Genomic DNA, 11462 nt, shown 5'->3' on the forward strand with positions numbered 1-11462 from the left:
TTCTATAAACCACCTTCAACCAAGCTGCTTAAGCCACAAATAGCCTTTTATTAGAACTTTTGGTTACTTGGGTGATCTGCATTGCACAAGTAACGACGGTAGTCCCAAAAAAGCAGATGAAATGAAAGTTGAAGGCAAAGGAAAACTCCAGTTGGGACGTAATAGCTATGAAGAATGAGAATGTAATTATTAAAATTATGATTTAAAGAATTCTTATTTCAAAGGCCCCGTTTACTTCCCTGGTGACCGAATTCTGAACTAAACTGTTCACCATCCAACAGGTCTTGTTGTCTTGCATCTGAACAACTCGACAAGGCAATATACAACTTTGCCAAAACAGCAGCCATCTATCTAGTTCAGCTTAAGTCAAATTGTATACTCGCGTCGCCTGGTGTGATAATTAAGAACTGAGCTGTCCACTATATGTCTGTCGTATGGACAGCAACCTTCTATCTAGTCGAGATGTCGACCTAAACTAGACATTAGTATCAAATGGCACTAGTGGTTAGTGATTTTTTCAAATAAGATACGATAGGTCTTGTCATTCAGAACAACTTTACTGAAGACTACAAACTTCTATCTAAGTCGTACTGTCAAGTTAAAGCAAGCAACAATATGTCAAATTGCACACTAGCGTCACCTTGTGAGTGAATTCTGAACTGAGCTGTCTATCATCCAATAGGTCTTATTCATTAGAACAACTTTTTACGGCCTTGTGTGGCCTTACTACCTTCTATCCAGTCGAAGTCGCAAATAAAAGCAGCGGTAATTTTTACCAAACTTTCAACAACTGAACTGTTCGGTAAAAATCAGGCATTTTAAATCATTAATTTTGAAGCTTCAAAATTAGGAAAACTTCACCGGGATGGCAAGACTCGATTATTTAAAGAAGGCTGACAGTGTTTTGAAATTGAAATTTAGTGAAATAGCTTTTGAAATAAGGGCCAAAATTTTAATGAACGTTCAGCTGTTGAATGTTCGGTAAAAAATTACCGAAGTCGGTATTAATTTCTAAGTGTGTATTGCAGCTAATCCAAATAAATAAAGCAACCAACGATAGAGATAAAACGATTGCTACTACTACCGCAATAAACTCTCTCTGTAATATAGCTTGTTCGGAGTTGTAGAAGGATAATGATATCTCGAGTAACATTTGAAATGGGCCTATGTCCAAAACGTAAACAAATCGGGTTTTGATACCATTATTTAGCACCGCTTGATAACTACTAATCATGTAGGAAGTTCCACATAATCGAGAAAAATCATTAAAAATTACTCGATTTTCGAAACGGCCGTTCAACGAAATTTTTCAATTCATTAATAGGCCCGCACGCTAAAACGGCCAGCCATTTATTTATTTCATTTCATTTATAGGCCTAGTGACGTAGAAGGGCCGATGATTGAAAATTTTCAAATCAAAGCTAGGCCCTACTGCTTGAGACAGGGCCGATGATTTGTTTAGAATTTATTTGACGTTGCGAAAGGGCTTAGCAAAGGGCGTACCATTTCTGATGACAAGAACAACGGCTTAACAAAAATGGCCTATCAATTGAAAGATTTTCAAAAAGGCTTATTAATTTATGAAATTAAATTGTTATCGATTTTCATATATTTTTGAAAGGTTTTCACATATTTTGGAAGTTGTATACTGATGTACAGCTACTATTGTTATTGTGAACAATATAAATGCCTAAAATACTTCAATATTCCTGAATATGAATTGAATAGTGGCGGAAAATTTAAAATTCATTTTCTGGTTTGTTTACGTTTTGGACATAGGCCCATTTCAAATGTTACTCTAGAATTATTGCTTGCCTGCTTTGTTGCAACATACACGGTTGAGGGCATAGCTTGATCGGAATCGAGAAAAGACATTGTGTTATTCCCATTGACATTGTGTTATTCCCATTCCCACACACATGTAACATTCTCGGCGTTACTTCGTGAAGCATCTTGCCAACAATTTGGTCGTTTCCTTTTACCATCCCTTCTTCTTCTTCTTTTTTTTGCATTTCAAGCTTATTGCTAAGCGCATAATAGTTTATTACGTGCTCTCAACTTAGTGTCCTAAATGCACTTCCACAGTTATTAATTGAGAACTTTTGATGCCAATACCAATGCATGAATTTGTATATTGTGTGGCAAGCACATTGATACCAACCGGTGGAAACTAACGATTTATAATTGACTCACTACTTGACTAGCCTATTGGTCCCAAGCAAATCGATTAACGTACCCCATTCTAGTCGAAATTCTAGTACTACACTATGTTTGTTTTGATTCGCTATGAAAGTTTGACAGATTAAATAAGGGGTTCGTGGATTTTCCTACATTTCGAGGGGTGCATCGATTAGCTTGGGACCGAAGAGAGTACCAGAGCTGAGCCAAAAAGTTGAGCACGTTTCTTCGGGACCTTCTGGTCTTAGAGTTGTATACCCTGGGAAGTCGAGAAAATTTCCAACCCGAAAGATTCCCTCGACCGGACCGGGAATAGAACCTGCCGCCTCTGGCTTGAAAATACCGTGCCTTTACTGACTAGGCTATGAGGCCCCTTTTTACCATCCCGAGCGAACTATATTGGCAAAAGGCCGTTTGTCTTAAAAAAAGAAGAAGATTATATCATTATTGCTTTCCATTGCTGACATAGCGTTATCATTCGACTCGTTGATCGCTTGTCATTTGGAGATATTTTTGATTCCGTGGTGTAATGTGATGTGCACCATCCAATAAGCCTCTTTCACTTGAAAAACATTTCCAAAGACGGAAACCTTCTATCTAGTCAAGATGTCAAGTTAAGCAAATAATTTGAAAACAAATGTCATATTAGTGCCACCTGGAATTCTGAACTCAACTGTTCACTTTCCAATAGACCTCATCCATCTGAACAGCTTTGATGAAGACTGCAACTCAGTATGGTAAATTTGGAACTGGTTACTCATCTAGAATTACCCTTTGCGCCCTTGTAGGAAATATAGATAAGATTTAATAATGTTTAGTTTCAATCAGGGTTGCTTCCACTCACTTGCTATTTTGTACTTATACGTTAAAAGAAAAGGTTGCAAAGTATGTGCTTGACACATGAAACCTGTAAATTTCGCTTTCAGAGTGTCATAAGCAACGATTTTATGATTCATGAGCGTTCACTCAGAGTGAGCGCTCGCGAGTCGTAAAATCACTGATTGTGACTATCTTAAAGCAAATTTGACAGGTTTTATTTGTCAAACACTTGCCGTTCAACCTGTTGTTGTACAAAATACCATTATAACATCTAATGATTCCAAAATTCCAAAAATCGTTTTTTATAGCAGGGTCACCAGTTCTAACTAAAGCTCTACAGTAAAAATATGGAAGTATGTCAAAAGTAGTTCAAACCGTCAAAATGCACCGCTTTGCTCGATTGGAACAGCTTTTTTCAGCTTTGTGGTGACAGCCATACTTTAATTAGAGGGCTTTAGTTCTAACCTTCGTATACCTGAACATTTCACTTAAAATCGTAGAAAGTGGGGTGTGAGTAAAATTTCCTCAAAATCTGCTCGAATAACACGAAAATCGAGAAAAAATTTACCCGGTCTACACAACCGATAAAAATAACTCAGTATCTGAGCCGAATTCAACTTACAATTGCACTGAATGCGAAGTACCATTGGTCACCCGTTAGACAAAGTCAAAATAAGTTCTACGGTATTAAAGGAGTTTTCCCTAGAAAATCTAGGAAAAATTTCTTCATTCACTGGGTAACCCAGTTGTTTGCAATTTTGATTCAAATTCAACTCAATTTTGAGTTACTCGTATTCGCCGTGTACTAGTATACTCATAAAATTAAAAGACGTAAAATTTGTTTTATACCTATTCAAGCCGATTTTTGAGGATAATCGAGGAAAACTTTACTCACTCAGTGAGTAACCTCACTTTCTACTTTTTTTTTAGATAAATCCTACTCAATTTTGAGCTAGTCTCATCGCCCGTGCATGAAGTCTAACGATGTGACAACTAGAAATACTCAGAGGGAGAGATGGGCAAAGAGAATGTTTTGAGCCAAATGAACTGCCAAAATCTGAGCCAATCGAACATTCCCATTAGAATTTGTCCGAGTATTCCTTATTCCTTATATTAATTTGGACGGGTAAGCTTTAATTTGCAAGAAATCGACGGCTAAAGCCATTTTTTACAAAAGCAATTACGCCCCTTTGAAATGTTGACACTGAATTATTAGTTTGCACGCAAATCGAATCAAAAATAAAAGTAATGTGATATGCTGGCTTCTAGCAAAGGTTGTAGATAATTTAGGTACAAATCCCTGCTGCCGAATTGTATTTTGTTTTCTCCGCCTATCTCTCTCTCTTTGAGTATTTCTAGTGACAACCACCACATAAACAGACGAACTTAACTGAACCTCTTTTATAACCTCGCAATCGGCCGTCTCTGGGTATCTCTCTCTGTTCTTTCGATAGATAAGCAAGCAAGCACGTGGTTGGTTGATTGCGGCGTAAAACTTTGATCAATTTTACTAACAGTTTACTAATGATAAATTTCTATAACCTTTATACCAAACAAATCCTGCATCCAATCTGAATCAATGGGTGTGAAAAGAATTTAAATTCATCAATAAATGACCAAGTTAAAAGCGTTTAAGGTGATACTCTAAGAAAGCCTTAGCATGAAACTTCAAAGGCACAAATGTCAGCTTCCACAAAACATACAAATTTGAAATTGCTACTCTTTGTTTGTAGTAGCACAGCAAACAAGAAGTAGCCATTTCAAATTTGTGTGTTTTGTGGAAGCTGATATTTGTGCCTTTAAAGTTTCACGCTAAGGCTTCCTTAGAGTATCACCTTAAAGGCTGACACTATTTCGTCACACATTTTTTTTTTATTTGCACCCCTGTATAGTCCACCAAGACGTAGTCCTCCGTCAAAAGTTTATAAAATTTAGTAGAAGATCGGGGAACTAACTAAGCAGAAGAGCTGGCAACTTTCTCAAAGTGCAGCAAATAGGAGTTCAGCTAACGTCGCAATAGCTCAGAAAAGTTTGTATAAGTACAGAGAATAATGTAGACCTTCAGAAATTTTCGGAGAACTGTTTGAGGACTTTAAAGATTGTGATTTATAAAAGGAATTTCGTTGAAGATCAGGAATTTTTCTACAACCTCATTGAACTTCGTAAAATTTCAGGGACTTATTTAGATGTTCAGTGGACATCATAGGAATTCAGGAAAATTAGCGGAAGTCCTGGGAGCTTCGTAGAGCTGAGAACTTCGTATCAATTCAGAGAGGTATGTATAAATTCTGGAATACGTATATGAAGTGGGAATTTTGTACATGATTCGGGCACGTTTGAAGGAAAAAATCCCTACACTTTCTGTTAACATCAGGGCACTTCGTTGAAGATTAATGAACTAGGAATAGTTCATGGAATTCCGTAGAATTTCAGAAAACTTTGCTGAACTTCAGGGAACTTCGCAGAAAATCAACGAAATTCTGAAACGTTCAGCAAACTTTGTAGAAGTTTAGCAAATTAGGCATAAATTCGAGGAACTTCTTAAAACTTCATAGAAGTACAGGTAATTTTGAACATGTTCAGGGAACTTCGGTAAACATTACAAAAGCTCAGCAAACTTCGTAGAAGTTCAGAAAATGTCATAGAAGTTCAGGCAATATCGTGGAATGCATAAAGCTTCGGTGATCTTCGTATAAGTTTAGGAAACATCATACACTGAAAATATTGTTTCGTTAATTCTGTTATGCTCGTTTCGTAAAAACGGCTTTCTTAAGCTTGAGCTTGAGCTTGATTGACCGCCCACGGTTGCTACTCTGTTACTGCCAGATCAGCTGTAATTACACAGAGAACCAATAGACGATGCTTGGGACTAGCAATCATCCTCAATGTGTAAAAACTGGTGATCTTAAATTAGGCAATACCAGCGCCGGCCGCGCCCGAACACAGGTCAAGAAAGGAATGGGAAGGATTGTGTTGACATGACACTCGCTTTGATGGAAGCCGAGAACACCTCTGCGCTTCCACGAGGAATCACTGGGATGTTGGATAAGAGGGGTGGGTTTGCAGCAGGGTTCGTTTTGGTAAACGATAAGCTGAATTGATGTCCTAATGATCATATAACGCGAAGGAGCTTGGGACTAAACCCACGGTCTTCTGCTCAGTAAGCAAAAACGTTTGCCACTAGGCAGACGAGCACCTTTTTAATCACCGAGTTGCTGTTATTACCATGTAGTCATATTAACAAATAAAACGATTGACGAATCTTGAATGTGGATGGGCCTGAGATTAGACTCATGATGTTCTGCTCAGTAAGCAAAAACGGTTGCTCTAAGGCCACCGAGCCCCTCATATCACATAATACCGTTGCTCAAATTTGTGTATCCATTCAAACCCGGAACCAACGACAACAACGAGTTTCGCAAAATACACGATACACAAGCGATTTTACCATAAATCTCTTTGATATGTAAGGACCTGGGACCGCGTTTTTCTGCTCAGTAAGCAGGCCACTGTAACCGACGATCTTTCAAATCCGAAAACTAAAAACTACGAAAAAGTACTTAGGCCTTCATTAAGTTCCACTTTCACGCGACGTTCAATGACAGGGTCCTATCCAGGATTACATCTGAAAAATCCAAATCTGGCCAACGCCCACCTAAACCTGTTCTAATCCACCTGAAATGACTAACGAATGGAAGACTTTGACCCAGCCATGCAATAGTCTCATTCCGTGCCTTATGGCAACTTGATGATTCTATTGCGCTCATTTTTTGGCACCACCCAGGGGAGACTTGGTCCTGTACCCAATGCTTAACTTATCTCCATTCCACTCAGCTACTCGCAATTTCTTGTGATATAGTGGGCGGAATATTATTATATGAGACAATTCAATGCAGACGTCTTTCCAAATTTGGCAGATCGACAGGTAATCGGTGAGTTACCACGATAGTTGCTATTCAACAACTCGACAACGTCCCGCCTGCTATGAGAATTTCCCATTGCAGACGTCAACGAAATGACGTCATCGAGCTATCGATCAACTACCCCGGTTATCGCCTGGTACCTTATAGCACGATGCTAGGAGGCGAACCGGAAGAATCGATGAGCTACCTCTCCCCCCTCGTTTCGTAAAAACGGCTTTCGTACATAAAACACATTTTTCGTAAATTGTTGCTCTGGAAGAACACCGGCAGGGATCTGGCTCATCTTGTTTTTCAAGAACTGCGATATGAAGGTGAAAAAGGATTTCAAAACTTCACCGGTATGTCGATACCAACTTTCCACAAGCTAGTGGGAAAAGTTCTCGATAGGTTAGGTTAGGTTATCTTTATTAGCGAGACTTTCAGCCAGAGGCTGGTTCATCTCTTTAAGTTCTCGATAGATCTACATGATTCCTTGAGTTCTTAACATTCCTGTTAAGTACTCAATTCTGCATATTTCTCTGAAAACCTTCAGAGGTCCCTGAAATTTTGTTTCTATTCTCTGGTAAAATATCTTTGAAGATCAACCAACTTTCCTGAAGTAGTTCTGCAGATTTGTGTCCTTCAGAAGTTCGGCAAATTTCTCTAAAAATTTACAAAGTTCCAAAATTACAAAATTTACGAACTTCTCGAACGTTCTGTAATTTTATTTTTTGATTTTCATGATTCAATAAATATCTGTAAATATCGCTGAACATCTACACAATTCCCTAAAGTTCTCTGAAGACCTACTAATTTTTATGAAGTTGCGCAAATATCGTTAAAGATCACCTAACTTCCCTGAAGTTCTGTAAATTTCTCTTAATATCCAAGAACCTCAATCAAATTCTGAAAATTTATTTGAAAATCTGAAGATTTTTCAGTAGATTTACGATCTACCCTCTGAACTTTTCTAAAGTTCCATTGAAATTCTGTTCAATTTTAAATGTTCAATAAATTTCTCAGTAGATCTTCGAACTTCACTTAAGTTCTGTAAATTTATTTGTGGATTCTTGGACTTCCATAAAGTTCTGCAGATTTCTCTGAAATTATTTGAAATTCCCCAAGCTCTACAAATTATCTGAACATATTTGAACTTCGTTGAAGTTTTAAAAATTTCTCTGAAGATTTACGAATTTCTTTGATGTTGTGTAAATACTTCTAAAGATTGGCGAGATTTCCCGAAGTTCTGTGAGTTTTGCTGAAGTTATGCATTTTTTTTTTTCTAAAAATGTACAAACTTCCTGAAGCTCTACAGACTTCTCTTAAGGTCTACGGACTTCTCTGAAGTTCTTCAGATCTACCTCTTTCCAACTTCCATGGAGTTCTGCAAAATTGTGGACTTTCGTACAGGGCTTAGATTTGTTTTTGAAATTGAAGTATTTTTCTGAAATTTTATGAAGATCTCATTTTTTCTGAAACTGTGAAGCTTTCTGAACCACTAAATGAACTTCTGCAAATACATTTAACGTTCTGTAAAGTTGTCTGAAGCTCCGTAGTTATATTCTCAAGTTCTACGAATTACTTTGAGGCTCAATAAATTTTTCAGTAGATCTGAAAACTTCTCTGAAGATTTGTAAATTCCTCTGGAGGCTCTCGGGCTACCCTGAAGATCTGAAAATTTTTCTGAAGATCTACGAAATTACCTAAAGTTCTCAAAATTTATCTTAAAACATATGAGGTTCCTTGAAGTTTTAAATATTTCGCTCAAGATTTACAAGTTTCCCTGAAATCGTATAAATATTTTTAAAAATCGCCGAATGAAAATACATTAAAATTTCTGAGATTTAAAAAAAAGTATCAGAAAATCTGCACACTTTCTTGAAGGCCCTTCAAATTTACCTGAAGATCTATGACCATTCTTGTGATTTTTTCAGAAGTTCTGTATTTTTTTCAAAGTTCTGTAGCTTTGTTTTGAATATCTACGAACTTTTCTGATGTTCAATAATTGTTCAGTAGATCTCCAAACTTCTGTGAAATTCTTTACATTTTACTGTAGATGTTTGGACTTTTGTCTGAAGTTCTGCGAATTTCTTTAAATTTATGTAAAATTTTCTGAAGTTTTGTAGTTCTGTTCTCAAGATCTACGAACTACTCTGAAGCTCAACAAATTTCTTATTACATCTCTGAACTTCTCTGAAGCTCTAAAAAAATCTGAGTAGGCTCTCAGACCTACTGTCTGGCATGCTTATTCTTATATCAAGACCAACAATTGAAATGGCCTTAACTCCATTTTGTAAACAAACCTTGTAAGGTCATTTTCTCGCGAACCGAAACCTTCATCCGTAAATCTAAACCACAATCGGGTAGAGGAGAATTTCCCCTACCTGTTCATTATGTTGGTTTGCCTTTGCGGACTTCAGTTGGCGCGAAAATGGCCTTACAAGGTTTGTTTACATTTCAATTGTTGGTCTTGATATAAAACATGCTGTTTTGTTGACCTTGTCATCAACAAAGCCATTACGGCATCGTTCGTCACATTGGAAAATAAAAATCAGTCAAATCATACACAGGACAATATTGATTAGTGTAATCGGTTTACTTTCAGCTGGATGCCATCAAAACACGAATCAAGCGTTCTTTAGTCAGTTCAAATCCATGAAATTTTAGAAGAAAAAAACGATATTTTCTATTCACTTGTGGCTATTTTGCTGAATGAGTCGAATGAAAATTAAACACAAACCTTTTTCGTTCGACAAATCAAACGTCAAATCTAATCATCATGTCGAAAAAGTGTGAACGCATCCGAACATTGCAGCCGACAAAATTATCGAGCAGTCCACTCGAATCAGACCAAGAAATCAGATAGTCTAAATGGACCTTAAGAAATTAATTAATTAATTTAGAAATCGAAAATAATTCAAAATCTCTTACACAGAAATTCAAGATCCAGGTATAAGAAAAAAAATCAAAATTATGAGTCTAGACGATTATCCAGAACTGATTATATGGGTGCCATATGGCTCTATGGTTGTAGTTTTAAGTGACATTGGTCATATTTCGCTGAGTAGATGTGATTTAATATGTCGCTTGATATGGTTACGAGAGATATCAAATTTGACCATGTCGAACCATGATCCGGAATATTCAGAACCAGTTCTACGGAGACCATATGGCTCTATGGATGTCGCTTTGATTACCATTTATCATATTTCGTCGAGTAGATGTGATTTGGTACGTATGTCGCTTGATATGGTTATGATAGATCATAAATTTGACCATACGGATACAACATCCGGAACCGATTCCAAGGTAGGCATGTGGTCTTCTGATTATTCTCTATCATTTTCGAGAGTTCCACGAAAAAAAATCAATATGTTGTCGCAATGATAAGTAAGATATATGATATATGAATATATACCAAAGAGAGAGGGGAGGAGTACCACCCAACATATGTAAGAACCACTCATCAGAATGATGTTAATACAATTTAAATTTAATCCGCCACGGCATCTCTGAGATACACATTTTTAAATAAAAAGTTTCTCCCGGGCTTTTACGGGTTCAGTTTTAGACGTTTGGTGACTTAAGTGAAATTATTCTGCTTAAAAATCTCCTTCTTTTGGCCATGGTAAAAATTAGCGTGGTCCTCAAATTAATAGTTAGCTTAGCTTTGCTTAGACTGACTGCACGTATCAATGGTAGGGTTGTCCTCAAATTATTTTTTATTCAATAACTAACTTTCATATTTTTGAAAATAAGACACATGTTTTCCTGCAAAGTTGTAGCTGAGATGAATTAAAGGTACTTTGTTGAAAAACGATGTTGCTATATCTTAACGTTCTCAAATCACAGCATTTTTCATTATTGGCTCAATGAGTTCCTGGAAAAAGAAGAAGTTTTTTTTTAGCTTTAACTTTTTTATTTCATATTTGTTGTGATGACTTTTAAAGCATATGCACAATTTCAGTCGAATGAAGTTAACTCATATCTTTTAACAATTTCGAAATACGGTAAACGCTCCTATAGTTGTGGTAAGTTAGTACTTGCTTATGGAGTCTCCATAATCAACTATAGGAAGGATTGGTTGGAAATGCTTTCTGACATGAAGCTTTAGTGTGATTAAATTTATTAGCTAGAGAATGGTCTTAGAAGAGGCTAGGCAGATAGTTCCGTTAGTGTCATTCCCACTAAAGAACTTATCAAAATCTAATCCCCTTAAGTACTCATCCCCTAGGTATAAAATTCAAGATCACAGGTATAAAAATGAAACTACAATGTGTTGAATCGGAACTTAAGGGGGTTAGATTTTGATAAGTTCTTTAGTGGGAATGACACTGATGAAGACTGCACATTGTAGTCGAAATACGTATCTGTGATTGATAACAAAATTAATTAAGTGGAATTAAATGGAAGATAACCTTTTTTTTGCTGTTTTATTTAAGCATTCCGCTAACAACCCAATTTCATTACTTCACCATTCTCTAGCTAATAAATTATCACACTAAAGCTTCATGTTAGATCGCATTTCCAACCAACTCTGAAAATCGCAAACTTCACATGAAA

The sequence above is a fragment of the Ochlerotatus camptorhynchus genome, unplaced genomic scaffold (assembly GCF_037179485.1).
Source record: "Ochlerotatus camptorhynchus isolate MF236.1 unplaced genomic scaffold, CSIRO-AGI_Acam_v1.1 ptg000357l, whole genome shotgun sequence".
Classification (NCBI taxonomy): Eukaryota; Metazoa; Arthropoda; class Insecta; order Diptera; family Culicidae; genus Ochlerotatus; species Ochlerotatus camptorhynchus.